The sequence below is a fragment of the Macrobrachium rosenbergii genome, chromosome 30 (assembly GCF_040412425.1).
Source record: "Macrobrachium rosenbergii isolate ZJJX-2024 chromosome 30, ASM4041242v1, whole genome shotgun sequence".
Classification (NCBI taxonomy): Eukaryota; Metazoa; Arthropoda; class Malacostraca; order Decapoda; family Palaemonidae; genus Macrobrachium; species Macrobrachium rosenbergii.
In genome coordinates, this window is record NC_089770.1 from 32,164,098 (window position 1) to 32,178,722 (window position 14,625).

Consider the following 14,625-nt stretch of genomic DNA (forward strand, 5'->3'; position numbering starts at 1 on the left):
CACTACCTGTTTTGATAATTGTCTTTTCTTTATTAACCAACTTTGTACTGATTTATGGGATATTTTAATTCTAGGATGAGGTGCTTAGCTACTGTGTTTCGTGTATTCTAGCCTAATAAATGGCTAATCCGCACCCTCTAGGTCCCAACGATGCAGGATTAGTGATGGTCAACCTTTTCTTAAAACCATAGACTAAATTAAATATGGGAGGACTTTTTATAAACTTCAGTGGAGGTTAAATAAGACATTATATATGATAAAATGGTAACTGCTTTCTACTGTGGCAAATGTAAATAAGATTAGGATAAGGTTCTGTTTGAAGGTCTTCAGGCCACTGTAATATTAAGGTTAATAAATTAGGTTAAGGAAAGTCAGAGTTTCATTTAGTAACCTTCAGAGCTGTTCCCATCATCCAGCACCAATTGTGCCAAATAAAAAGCCCCTACATAATAATCTGGCATCAACCAACGTGGGGCCTCTTTGATGTTGAAGTAAGATGTGGGTGCATAATTGGAGATGGCAGAGGAGCAGGTTTAGAAGTTTCGTTTTTGTTGGTCAGGTGAAGGGAGCAGGTTGGGCGCATTTTGGATAGGCTGATGTGCATGATGGTCAGCCTGTTGGATAAGTTGGAGGAAGCCCAGGTAAGGGAAAGTTATTTGGTTGCCAGGATAGAGGCAATAGATAAGAAGGTGTGTGAGATGGCGAAGAAAGTGGCTGGAGTGGCTAGGACTGAGCCTGTTGTTGGGAACAAGTGAAGAAGCTGAGGCAAAAGGTGCAAAGGAGAAAATCCTAAGAAAGGGAAGTTGTTGTTAAATAAGAGTAAGGGAGGACTTGCCTTTGATGAGGGCAGTGTTAAATATCTGGATGAAAGTGATAGGGAAGACAGTCAGGAAAAGGAGAGATGGGTTTGGAGAAAAAACAGGAAAAGAAATGTGAGGAAAGTACTTGACTTCCTCAGCATGAGGTATAGTTCAGACTCGGAAGTTGAAGCAGAAGAAAAATGAAAGGGTAGAACTGTAGTGAAGGTTTGAGATAAGGCAGATGAAAAAAGGCTTGAAAAACGATGTTGAAGGAGGTTCTCATTTGTTGAAAAACTTATGTCTCTTCACTTCCCGATGTTAAAACTTTCTATGGTAGAACCTCCCTTAGAAAGTATCGTTTTGATCTTTCTCTTCTGACTCAAACCTTCACTAAAATTAGACCAGGTTTTCTTCTTCTGAAGGTCATCAACTTCCGAGTCTGAACTATACCTCAAAATCCGGGAACTCAACTCCTCTTTCCTCACACCTCTCCCCTTTTGTGTTTTCTTCTTCCTTCCCTCTTTTTTCTAACTACTGTCTTCCCTATCACTTTCATCCACCTCACTCACACTGCCCTCATCAAAGGCAAGTCCTCCCTTACTCTTATTTAACAACAACTTCCCTTTCTTAGGGATTTTCTCCTTTGCACCTTTTGCCTCAGCATCTTCACTTCCCTCCCCAACAACAGGCTCAGTCCTAGCCACTCCAGCCACTTTCTTCGGATCTCACACACCTTCTTATCTATTGCCTCTATCCTGGCAACCAAATAACTTTCCTTACCTGGGCAGAACTTATCCTACAGGCTGACCATCATGCACATCAGCCTATCCAACCTGGGAACCCTGATCCCCTTCACCTGACCCAAAAGGTAAACCTGCTCCCTCTGCCATCTCAAATGAGGACTGGCTTCAATATCAAAGAGGCCCCACGTTGGGCGCCAGTTATTATGTATGGAGAGAATGAAAGTGTGTGGATGAAGCGGCTGGGAGAGTTCCTGGATGAGCGGTTGAAGATGTGCTATAGGAGTATATAGTTCCTCCTTGGATGAGTCAGTAGAGTTGCCGGCTAGCACTCTGCTAGGCCCAAGTTCGAGTCTCCGGCCAGCCAATGAAGAATTAGAAGAATTTATTTCTGGTGACAGAAATTCATTTCTCGGTATAATGTGGTTCGAATTCCACAATAAGCTGTAGGTCCTGTTGCTAGGTAATCAAATGGTTCTTAGCCACATAAAATAAGTTTAATCCTTGGATGAGGCCAGTCCTAGGAGAGCTGTTAATCAGCTCAGTGGTCTGGTTAAACTAAGATATACTTAACTTTGAAGAGAATGAAAGGAAGTGTTGTGTACAAGAAGGATGATAAGTTTGAAGAGGCCAAGATGAAGGCTGGAGAGGAAGTAGGCTTGTATGCTCATAGGCTGGAAGCGTTGGCCAAAAGGAAGAATGGAGAGGAAGGAATTGAGGAAAACAAACACCTCATGTGCAAGTTCTTGGCCACTATCCCTGAGAAGATTAGGGTGATTTTAAATGAGATGGAAAAAGGATGGAAGCGGTGATCAGGAAAGCGCTTAAATTGGGAGGATGTTTTAAGAGATCCTAGAAGACCTGAGAGTAGATGAGGATGAACCAAAGGAGATGTACGCTGGGTCTGAGGTGGTAAATGGAAGGACGTATAAGGACACTTTGGTGCGTGAGGAGCTAAGTGTGATGTGAGCCTTGTTGGAGGAGTGTAGGAAAGACCGGGTAGAAAGAGGAAGAAGGAATGTGCAACTGAATGTGTGGAGTAACGGAAAACAAAGCTCGAGCAGAAGCCGGGAGAGGTTTAGGAGTGGGAGTGTGGGTAGAGTGAATGGGAATAAGAGGGAAAGGCAGATGGGAGTGAGTAGTACAGTAGTATTAAGGGGTGTTTCAGGTGTGGCAGGACTGGTCATGTGAAAGCTGATTGCCAATGGTGAGTGTTTCGGCTGTGGAAAGGAGGGCATGTGTGGAGGGATTGCCCACAAGCGAAAGAGTTGAAGTGTTTCGGCTGTGGAAAGACAGGGCATTGAGTGAGAGACTGCCAGAGTGGAAGGAGAGTAGGAGTAAATGGAAGTCGTTGTGGAAACTGTGAAATGAAAGGGCATTTTGCCGGAACATGTAAGAACCCTCGGAGCAAGTGTGAAGGATGTGGAATGGAGGGTCATGTGAAAGAAGTCTGCCATACCAAATCCCAACCACAGGGAAACTAAGTGAGAAGGGGGTTTACCATGGTGAGCCCTCTGGTATGGAAGGGATAGATGTATTGCATGTGAGAGAAGGGTTTGTGACTTGGAATGTCTGTTTTGGGGAACGAGTAGATTGTTGTTTGTGTGTTAGGGTAGACTGTGGTGGAGTGTTAATGAAAGCATTGATTGATACTGGTTGTAGTGGAAATGTGGTTTTCAGAGAGGCATATGAGAAAATAAAAAAAAGCCTAACACAGAAGCAGGAATGTGCTGGATATGTGACAGGGATTGGAGGATTGGAAGTAAGGGTGTGTGCGATGTTTTTTGAGTCAGTTGCGGTTGCAGGAATAAGGCTGGAGGAGGAGGATTTTTACGTTATGGACAGAGTGAATGAGAAGTATGATATGTTGCTGGGGTATGCATTTTTGAAGAAAAACAGGGTAAAGGTGTACCCAGAACAAGAAATGACAGAAATACAAATGGGGAATGAAACCAGCGTGAAGTTGTATGTGTGTGGAGGAGGATGGACAAGTAAGTTTGAAGATGGTTTCTGGAGTGGAGGAGTATGCGATGGAGGATATACAATTGCCAAGCGATTAGGGAAGTGTGTGGAGTGTGAAAGTAGGGGGAAGGACCAATGTTGGGGTCGGTGCAGAGTGTTTGGGAGAAATGTTTATGTTGGATGGTAGCTTTGCATGTTATAAGGCGGGTCGCATGTGTTTGATGGGATTATGGATGTAAAGGACCCAAAGGTGTGTGTGGAGGTATGTGGGGATGTGAAAAAGAAAAGGTGGAGAGGTATACATCTTGGTGATTGATTAGGAAGTTTAAGAAGTGTAGTCGATTTGAGTGATAGTAAGCACATTAAGGGGTATGATGTGATGGCCAAAGGAGAAAGGACAGAAGAGTGGAGTAAGGAAAAGCTTAAGGTTGAATGATAAGTTGAGTGAGAAAGAGAGCAGGTGTATGAGTTGTTGTGGGAGAGAAAGGTTGTGTTGAGTCAAGGGAATGAGGACTTTGGGACAGCTAGATTGCCGGAGTTCTGTATTCAGCCGACACATGAAAACACCGATTTATCAGAGACCCTGACATTTCCTGGCTCCGGTAATGCAAGAGATTGAAGAGCAGTGTAAAGAGTTGGAAAATAAGTAAGTGTATCTTAGTTTAACCAGACCACTGAGCTGATTAACAGCTCTCCTAGGGCTGGCCCCAAGGATTAGATTTATTTTACGTGGCTAAGAACCAACTGGTTACCTAGCAACGGGACCTACAGGAGTGATTGAACTCAGTAATAGTGCTTGGAATACAGAAGTCCAATTGTGCCGGTAAGAAAGCCTGATGGGAGTCTGCAAATGTGTAATGATTATTGGAGAGTAAATGAGGTGACAGTGAAGGAAAGATTCCCTTTGTGTGTACAGGATGCATGGGATGAAAGTGCTTAGCAAGATGGATCTGGTAAGGGGATATTATCAGATGCCAGTGGCGGAGGATTGTGGACTGATAACCGCCTTCTCGACTACAAAAAAACAGTATCAGTTCTGCAATCTCAGTTTTGGATTGGCAAATGCCCCAGCTGCCTTCCAGAGAGTAATGAATGTCGTGCTGAGTGGTTTTCCTAGCAAGAATGTGTTGGTGTTTCTGGATGACATTTTGGTGATGAGTAAGATGGTAGAAGTGCACAAGAGGTTGGTGCGAGCAGTGAAGAAGAAGTTAGAAGTGGGGGTGAAAGTCAAGGTAAGTGTGAGTGGTTCGTGGAGGAGGTGGAGTTTTTGGGCCATAAGGTGAGTGAGTCTGGAGTGTGAAAAGCAGAAAAGTTTGTAGAAAAAGTGAGAAATTTCCCTCGACCCAGGACTGTGCGAGAGTTGCGTGGATTTTTGGGACTGATCGAGTTTGGAAGGAGGTTTGTGGAAGATTGTTCGGGAATTGCAAAGCCGTTGTCAGAATGGACAGGCTGTAGGAAGAGTACAGTTGTGAAGTGGGATGAAAGGATGGTGAAAGCGTTCGAGAAATTGAAAGAGGAAGTGGTGAAGGATGTGGAGTTGGCTTACCCTGACTACAGTGCAGATGCCAGTAAGCTAGAAGTATATACGGATGCAAGTGGAGTGTCAATGGGTGGATGTTTGATGCAGAAGCAAGTGGAGAATGGAGTTGAAAGGGATAGTGTGATAGCATACATAAATAAGGCGTTTAGTTCGGCAGAGTGAAAGTTTTTGACTGTCAAGAGAGAGTTGGCTGCCCTGTGGTTTTGTGTAAAAGGGTTACGACTGTTTCTATATGGTGTGAGGTTTGTGGTACGTACTGACCATCAACCTCTAGTGTACCGTAAAATGGTCTAAATTCGGACATAGGGGGTAACTTCGGACATTTTGGATAAAATGTAAAAATGCATTGTTCCGGAAATGCATTTAAGTATTTAGGAAAAATGAAAATGTAGGTAGTTAAGAGATTTGTTATTGAATCATATTATGCAGTATTGATGGAGGAAACATGAACCTATGTACATAAAAAAAAATTATAATTCAAATAAGAAAATGCTTTATTTTTTACCCTGGAAAACTTTAATTGCTCAAGAGAAATGACAACTGTTGTATGAGCATGGGCAGGGACATTTTAAAGCAAATCTATGGTAGATAACACATAAGTGATTTTACTAAATGTTCATATGTAGTCATGTGACAGTAATAAAAGTAAGATTACCTTTTTTTTTTTGCAGGAAAAAAGTGTAACTTCAGTCATAAAGTAAAAGACATGTAACTTCAGACACATAAGTGAAAACTGTAAAAAAAAAAAAAAAAAAGTCCTAAACAGTGCAGAACATAATTATGCCATTACCAAAGAAAAAAATGGCCCCAATGGCAGCAAGAAAATACACTGCTAACGTATCAAACGAAAAATTGGAAAAAGCTAAAAGTGATGTGGAAAAAAAAAATGTGTACGTGCAGCTGCAAAAAAATGGAACTTGGGTAAAAGCACATTGCATGATTACATTAAAGGCACCCACACTAAATCAGTTGGACGACAAACAGTTCTCAGTCATGAAGAGGAGTCTCTATTGTGTGAGAGAATAACTTTGGCTGACTGGGGCTTCCCTCTGGATATACTTGGATCTCAGGATGCTTGTGAACAGTGTCTCGCTTTAAAGACAATACTCCAGGTCATGAATGGGGTCTCTCATTTCTGAAGAGGCACAAATCAAAGCTCTCAAGACGAGCGTCTCAAAATATCAAGACCCAGAGGGCTAAAGCAAGTACTGCTGTACTAAAAACATTCTATGACAATTTGAATATAACCTTGGATGGAGTCCCTCCAGAAAATATAATTAACTATGATGAGACTAAAATGATCTCACTGATGACCTGGGAAAAGAGAAAATAATAGGAGAGGCATTAAATAGCCTGAAAGGGTCATGAACACAACCAAGTCTTCCATGTCAGTAAGGTTTTCAGGAACAGATTTATGAAGTTATTACAAACAAAAGAAGAGTATTTATTTTAGTTCTCCTTACTACAAGCCAAAGAATGGTATTTTATTTTTTTTTTATTTTTTAAAGTTCAAAGAAGTTTTAGTTTTATATTTCTTGCATATCCTAACCTACAGACATGTATTACAGTGTGCATATAAGCACCTTGTCTCTCTCTCATGACACAGTGTGTGTGTTTTTATTTATCATGAATATTTAATATAAACATTGATCATCAATGGTTTATATTACATAAATATTCATGATAAATAAAACACACTCCACATGTGTGTCTGAGACACAGGGTGCTTATATGCATGTATGCACAATAAAAATCTATAATGTTAGGATATGGAAGAAACTGATTTAACTAAAACTTCTTTGAATTTTAAAAAATAAAAAAATAAAATAAAATGAAGCTTTTGTAAGGTTATTGTTGCAATGGTCCCACCAGTTTGCAAAGTTAAGCAACAGAAAATACTGCTTTAATTCTGGTGTTATGTGAATGCCCAGAGACATTTTTTGTGATTTTTTTTTGCTTAGAGAAGTTTTTACATGATCTGTGATTATTTCTATTATGAAAATATGTGATAACTATGTGATCTAATGTCTAGTATTAAACAGTGAAATTATAGTCGAAAAAAGAAATATTATTCCCGTTATTTTTCTAAACAGGTTCACAGTGACCACGCATGTTGGTCATTTTTTTTTTTTGCATTTTTTAAAGACTTCCTGGGTGTCTGAAGTAACCATGTGCTGTCCGAAATTATCAAACATTTGCTGTATATAGTTATAATGCTAAATTAATAGGTGTCCGAAGATAGACAACCCTGTCCGAAGTAAGCACTGATAACTTCAACACCTAATATTGTTTTTGTAGAGTTCAAGAATTTTTCTTTGTCAAGTTGATTGGCACTTTGCCATGCTATCCACTGGCACCAAAAGAATTTTATTAGTGTAGCTATACACGAAGTTATGCAACAAAAACTAAAAAAATCGTCCGAAGTTAGACCATTTTACGGTATCTGCAGGGAATGAAAGGAGCGGATGCTAGGTCTGCACGAACGGTGGAGGATTTGAGTGATTTTGATTTTGTAGTTGAGTACATCCCAGGTAAAAGGAATATTGTTGCAGACATGATGTCTAGACTACTGCAGCACATCCCACTGTTCTGATTTAGATCCATCCGCATATATCGCGTAATGTGGACCTTTTTGGCTCATTTGCTCTGTTGTATGTTGTCTGTGGTGTTCTGTTGTATATGAGTTACTTTTTGATAAATACTTGAGGTGTGTGCAAATTCTCATTTTATTCATTGTCCAGGGAGGAGGTGATTTTACTATTAAAGGCACTTGTATATTTATATTCAGCAACTCAAACAATCTTCTAGATCTAATTGGGAAAGGTGGTGGATGATTGTTTATAAATACATCTCTTAATTTAAATAATTTTTTGGTTGGAGAATCACTAGTTTGAATTCTTAAAGCACTTTTCATTGTTACTAGCTCTCTATGGAAAGACAAAGGCAGTTCGCCACATTCAACTTGTTACGATGATTTTGGTGACGATCTAAAGGCTCCTGAGCATATTCTAAGACCATTGTGAACAGGGTCTAACTTTTTCAGTGCTGGGTCCGATGCCGAGCCATATACTTCGCTTCCATAATCAATCATAGACAGAAATGTGCTTTATACAGTACAGTAAGGGTATGTCTATTGGCTCCCCAAGTACTGTTCAATAGTTTTCTAATTAGATTTAATGCTCTTTTACATTTAGATTTTACGTATGTTATCTGGGCTTTCCAGTTCAAGTGAGTATCGAATACTAATCCCAAAAATTTTGCTGTTTGGCCAACATGTCATGGCCCGAGCACTCACCCTATAGGAAAAACCAATTTCTGAAGTAAAAACACACGCAGAGTTAATACTTAGGGTAGAACTATACAGTAGCTCCGCGCAGCTGACGACGATATAACTTTACTTTTTCTACAGTTTTTTGGTTGCTAATTATGAATTGACCTTTCGTTTTTGGCGCTCCAGCCTAATTAACCCCTGAAGTTCATCCAACAAGGTAGGGGGCCTGATGGGAAAGCGGGGTTATGGGTGGGGTATACCCCCTGGACAGGTGATCTGCTCCCCCTAAACCAACAAGGTAGGGGACCCGAAGGGAATGTGGGGTTCTGGGTGGGGTATACCCCCGGGAGAGTGTTAGATGGCTATGTAACAGCTCCCCCGCTTGTTTCTGCCCTACAATTCAGGGGACCCCTAGGGAAAGCGGGGTTATTGGGTGGGGTAGCCTACACGGCTGGGGATGAGACACCAGCCAAAATCTAGATTTTTTGGCACCCCAGACATGAGAAACCACTAAATAAACAGAGAACAAACAAGAAAATTAAATGAGCTGACACAAAGGCACCCCCTCCCATTACTACTAACCTCCTGAACATTTATTGGGGAGCCATTGGTTCATCCCTCACTCCCTTACTGAGGAAACTCGGAGTTTGGGGACCTAACCCTCCCAAACACTTATCTGACCAATCACGTTGTGCTGTTGTCCCCCCACTGAGGAAACCCCGCTGAACGTTGCCACTCCAAGTTGCTAACGCAACCCCCTCCTTGGGGGGCTGTCCTTTTTCCGGGGCTCACATATGCATCCTGCACATGACAGGGCACGGGTACGTCTGTTCTGAACTGTTCATATTTTGTCTGGTGAGTGTAGTAACTTGTTAATCTGTTATCCCTAAGCATGAATCTAACACACCCTGCATGCAATCCTCCCAAACTACTGTATAAGTTAACACTGCAAAGAAAAAAGCACATATACGCTTTTAAGTTTATTCCTGTATATGTTTCAACGTTCTTGGTTGCGCTTACCTGCAACTGTTGCAACACAGGTACCCCCCCAAACCAGTACTGAACGCGCAGGGAGATTATATCCCCCCAAACATACTGCTAAACACGGTGAAATGCATTTACCCTGCCAACCCAGTACTAAACTTGGCGAAAGATTATCTGTACCCCAAAAACAAAAAACTTTCCTTACATAAATCTTTTGCACGGCAGCATCATTTCTCTGTTTCCTTATCAAAACCAGCGGGATTCCATTCCCCCGAACCTACTATTAAACACTGCAAAATGCATTTAACCTGCTAACCCAGAACTAAACACGGCAAAAGCGTATCTGTACCCCAAAAGATACATTTTGCCCAGCCGCATTTTCAAACATTTATGGTTTCTTTGCTTTACTGTCATAACCAGCGTGAAGCTTTTTCAACAAAACCATTCCTGTTACCGTCACGTAAGTTTCCCCTTCCCCCCTCAAAGTTCCTCACGCAAACCCTTCCCCCAGCACCAAGTTGTGCCAAAACCCCCTGCTTGCCACCCCCTCTTGATAAACAAAAGTCCATATCTGCTACCCAAACCTACGCCTTAAAACATACAGATTTTGCGTTTCTTGTTCAGTACAGTGGCTGAATCCCTTCTGTCAACATCGCGTTTGTCTGAGCCCATAACTCTACACACCCCCCTAGTGACTTGTGCTAGTTTATATATCAGCTACTGCAGCTTTTCTGCCTTAGGTAACTGCAAACAGTTAATCAAGCTTTGTCAGGAGGAAGTACAGTTTTGTAGGCTACCTGGCTGGAGCCTATTTTAAGAATCATTTCCTCGACCCCAACACCATGCTCTACCCTGCCGGTCCCTAAGGTAAGGCTGGTTAGTTCTGTTGGTGTTCATTTTTTTTACCTGCAAACTGTTTTTTCCTGGCAGGTTGCTCCTTCCAGCCAGCTCTTGGTGCCTTCCCACTCTGGTTTTTACCTCGGAAACTGGGTTTTTCTCCACTTTTACGGCTTCTGGTAAAGTTGGTGAAGTTTGTATTTTGTCGCACACACATTTTAACCCCGTCCCCCATACCGCTCAGTGTTTCCTCTCTCCCCCCACCCCCAGTGTTACGCTTCTACCCACACTCGTCCTTGACGAGTTTACCGCTTGCGCAATCTACCTCCCACTCCCTTCTTGCACCGCTCCCCACTTAACCCTGCTTTTGGGGCACGTGAGGAAATTTCTCCTCCCCTGCCTCGCTAACCGCCCCCTTTTGCGAATGGCTCCCTCTCGTTTTTCCCTCCAGCCAGCGTCCCCGTAACGTAAACAAGTCCGCTCCACTTCTCTGTTTTCCCCCACCCAGAACCCCAAATTCCCACAGTCCCCCTGGTAATTCTAAGCCAGCTGTCCGTGGTGAGCTAGACTATGACAATTGATGTTTTACTATGTTATTTTACTTGCATTACAAGAATTTAAAGTAATATTTTGTCGGCCGGCTGTAACTAAACTGTAATTGACCTTTGAAGGCTACACTACCAACAGGGTAGATATAAGCCGGCATTCCGCCTTGAGCCCCCCACCCACCTCCATAGCTAATACGGCAAAATTGTAACCTGTAAACACCCCTGAAAATACCAACCTAACGTACCCTAGAGGTGTTTACTGGTTACAATTTTGCAGTATATTAGCTGTGGAGGGGTGGGGGGCTTGCCGCGGAATGCCAGCTTAGACCTATCCCGCATTAGGCAATTCAAGTCGTGTAGTCTTCAAAGGTCAATGACAGTTTAGTTACAGCTGGCTGACAAAATATTACTTTAAATTCTTATAAAGCAAGTAAAATAACATAGGAAAACGTCAACTGCCATAGTCTAGCTCACCGCGGACAGCCGGCTTAGAATTACCCGACATTTATTTGTTAGTTTACTTGCTTTACAAGAACTGAAAGTAATATTTTGTTGGCAGGCTGTAACTAAAATGCAATTGACCTTTGAAGACTACATGACCTGAATTACCTAATGTGGGGTAGGTCGAAGCCGGCATCCCGGGGCTTGATGCAGAATGCCGGCTGAGATCTACCCTGTCAGTAGTGTAGTCTTCAAAGGTCAATTACAGTTTTTTACAGCCAATTTATTACTTTAAATTCTTGTAAAGCAAGTAAAGTAACATAGGAAAACATCAACTGCCATAGTCTAGCTCACTGCTGACTGTCGGCTTAGAATTGCCGGGGTTTCCATACGCGATCTTCACAAGGCAGAGGACGGCTACGTCTGTTTCAAACGGTTCGTATCCCGTCCGGCAAGTGCAATAACTTGTTAACGTATGGATACCCAACCACCCCGGGGCCAGTACTAAACACGGCGAAGGGACATTCCATTTGGCCGACAACAAACAGATGCCCGCCAGTATCAGGACCCCTAAAAGTGTAGAGAAAACCAGTTGAAAAGGTAAAAAGAGGCGCGGAACTAATAAGTAGAATTACCACCATTTTCATAAAACAACAGAGCTAATACTGACTCCTAGCCTAGCCTGACCTAGTCTAGCCTTACATAGGCCTGGTTAGGAATGCTTTATCATACCATTAAAACCACCAATCCCAAAGCAAATGCAACCCTAAGGCAGCGACTTAAAAGCCAAAACACAATTTAAATAACGTAAATTACAGTTCGAGTCGATTAAATAACGCCTACAAAACGTCGGTCATCGCAACCTCATTCTAACCATATTTAACCCCATATCTCAAAATTAACACAATTAACTTTACTCAGAATCAACTCCAACCACTCGGTTGACCTTTAGCGTTATTAAAATACGATTTAAATAACGGAAATGAGGGTCTGAACCTATTAAATAACGCTTAAATAGGACCGACCACCGTCACCTTTGCCTTCGAGAGACGGGAAATGCCTCACGTAATTCGACCATAATTAACTCAAAAACTTAAATTTAACACAATTTTACACTCACGAATTCAACCTCAATCATTGATTTACCTTGGTTGACCTTCAATTGGGTAATTCAGTTAATATTTCCGGTCGAAATCGATTGATTTGTGTGACCAGCTCTCTGGCGACGGTCGACGAAAGAACAACTATTTGCTTACAAGGTCAACCGTCACTCAGCCGCTTTCCACCCAAGATGATTAGGTCCTTTATTTGAGTCGTTTTTACGTGGTTAATTGCGTTTTTTTACATTTTAAATATATTAAAATGTAAAAAATTCAATTAAATTATATTATTTCAATATAATATTCAGTTATTTTACTTTAAAATTTATTTAATAAAGTAGTTTTGGCGATTTACTTATTTTCTACCTTATTCAATAAGTTTGAGCTCCCGTTAAAGTATGTCGCAAAAATATAGCAATTTATTTTACGTGTTTATGGTTTAACGATATCGTGTTTTAACATGCTACGTCGATGAAAATATAAAAAAATGTAATTCAATTATATTTCAATTGTAAATCGGGTTATTTTACTGATAAATATAATAAATAAGGCATTCTTGGGGCGACCTGTGGGTCTCTAGTCGAGGTAACTATGGGTTAAAAACTACGTCTTTTGGCATGCTACATTATTAGAAATATAATAAATATAATTTATATATATTATTTACAGGAAGCAGAAACGTAATGGTCTCTATCGGCTTCAGCTTCAGGGGCGTTCCTAGACATTTTGGGGCCCGGGGGTCAGTGTCCCGTTTGGGGGCCCTCTTATTGGGTGGGAGGCGAGCGAAGCCAGCCAAAGCAGCTGGGGGGCTTCGGGGCGGGGCGCTGTAAGCCGGCCGCGGGGAAAATTTTTAGAATATGAGCAATTGTAGGATCATTTTAAAGGCACTTGTAAATGCAAATTTCAGATATTTTATTTCTTAAAACTAGGTGTACATTGAATAATTGAAGATCCGCTTAATCCAGTTAAACATAATGATAAATGGTAAAAATGAGGATAACAGTAATGTAGGCTACTCTGATGGAGATATGATGTGGAGGCCAGATTCTTTGAATCATTTGAATATGTATTATCTGGGCAAATGGGGCCATTATGTGGGGCCCTCAGATGATAATTAGAACCGCTATAAGCAGTGATCAATTGCCTTAGATGGGCCCTGCCCTTAACCCAATCGACGTTATCCACCCTCCTCCGATCCGTATGAGAAAGTCCGTAATGGGCTCTACGATTGGAGGAGTCCCCACGGAGAGCCCTATTTCTTTTACATAACATTTCTGCTCACAAAATTGGAAATTGGGGCCCTTTAGTGGGCCCCAAACTTTCGGGTCCAAATATAAATGGGGCCCTTGACCATTTTGGGGTCACTGGATTTAGCTTGTCCTGTTATAGCAGTAATGGTTAAATTTCGCATTTTGGGGCCCCTCTTCACTTTGGGGCCCAGAGGGCGATCTCAAACAGCCCCTCCCCCCCTCAGGAACGCCACTGATCGGCTTCTTCACATCGATCCTTTTGACCCAGATCAACATTGACCCTCTCCCATATCTCAGTGGCGATAAAAAATAAAGTTAGGGTGCCCTCTGACCATTCAATTTTATGGTCAATATCTAGATTTCTACAGGACTTCATAGAAGCAACATGCCTGCATTGGATACTGCTTCTATTTCAGTAGCCTTAATCATTGTTGTTTTACTTCAAGAAGAAACCCCAAAGAAAGCGTCGTTGGAGGAAGGACAAGCAGCCTACAGTACTACAAGAGAAGAAGTGAAAATACCCACGAAAATCTGCTGTCAGACTTAGGATTTAGTTTTTCATTGTTTATATTCCTTAATATTTATAAATACTTTTGTTATATTTTATATTTTGCATGTTTCTAGTTTTTCATTGTTAAATTTTTTTTATATGATTAAGTATGTTTTATTTTGTTGTATTTTACATGTTTCCATCGCATAAAACAACAGTATATATAGTTACATAATTGCTATACGGTCATGATGAATAAAGGCTATAAATACTCACTGAAGTTGATTCATCTGTGAAGTTGTAAGAGCCCTCATGGTCATCTATCTATGGTACTAACGGACTCTGCGAGAGTTTCCAGGTCTCGCAGAAATAACATCATTTCCTGAAAGAAATATGATGTCGATTCATAGACTTCATCAGAGTCTGTGCCAGACCTCTTCGAATTTAATAATCTTCTTCGGTTCTTTCCCAAAGATTGTCCCAGGCGAATTAAGCTGCTTCTTTATATCATGTAGGGTAGAATTTGGGTATTTCTCTATATTTCCCCAGCTTTATTGCATAGTCCTTCGGTTCCTATTTTTGCTGCTATACTCTGCTTTCACCTTCCAGGAAGATGACATCCACTTGTACTGTATGAGCGAAGCCATTCTCTCATAAAATCC

The 14,625-nt window shown here is 41.3% G+C and overlaps 1 protein-coding gene across 3 annotated transcripts in view; it reads right to left on the bottom strand.

Moving 5' to 3' along the window:
* Positions 1–12,402, bottom strand: part of LOC136855158 (piggyBac transposable element-derived protein 2-like) — a 69,293-nt gene extending 56,891 nt beyond the window's left edge. For 2 of the 3 annotated variants that reach the window (XM_067132068.1, XM_067132067.1), the window contains exon 1: positions 12,270–12,396. The gene's annotated coding sequence lies outside the window, so the exon portion shown is untranslated. Of the gene's footprint in view, positions 1–12,269 lie in introns of all 3 variants that reach the window. The other variant, XM_067132066.1, reaches the window with a different exon arrangement.
* Positions 12,403–14,625: the final 2,223 nt, after the last annotated feature.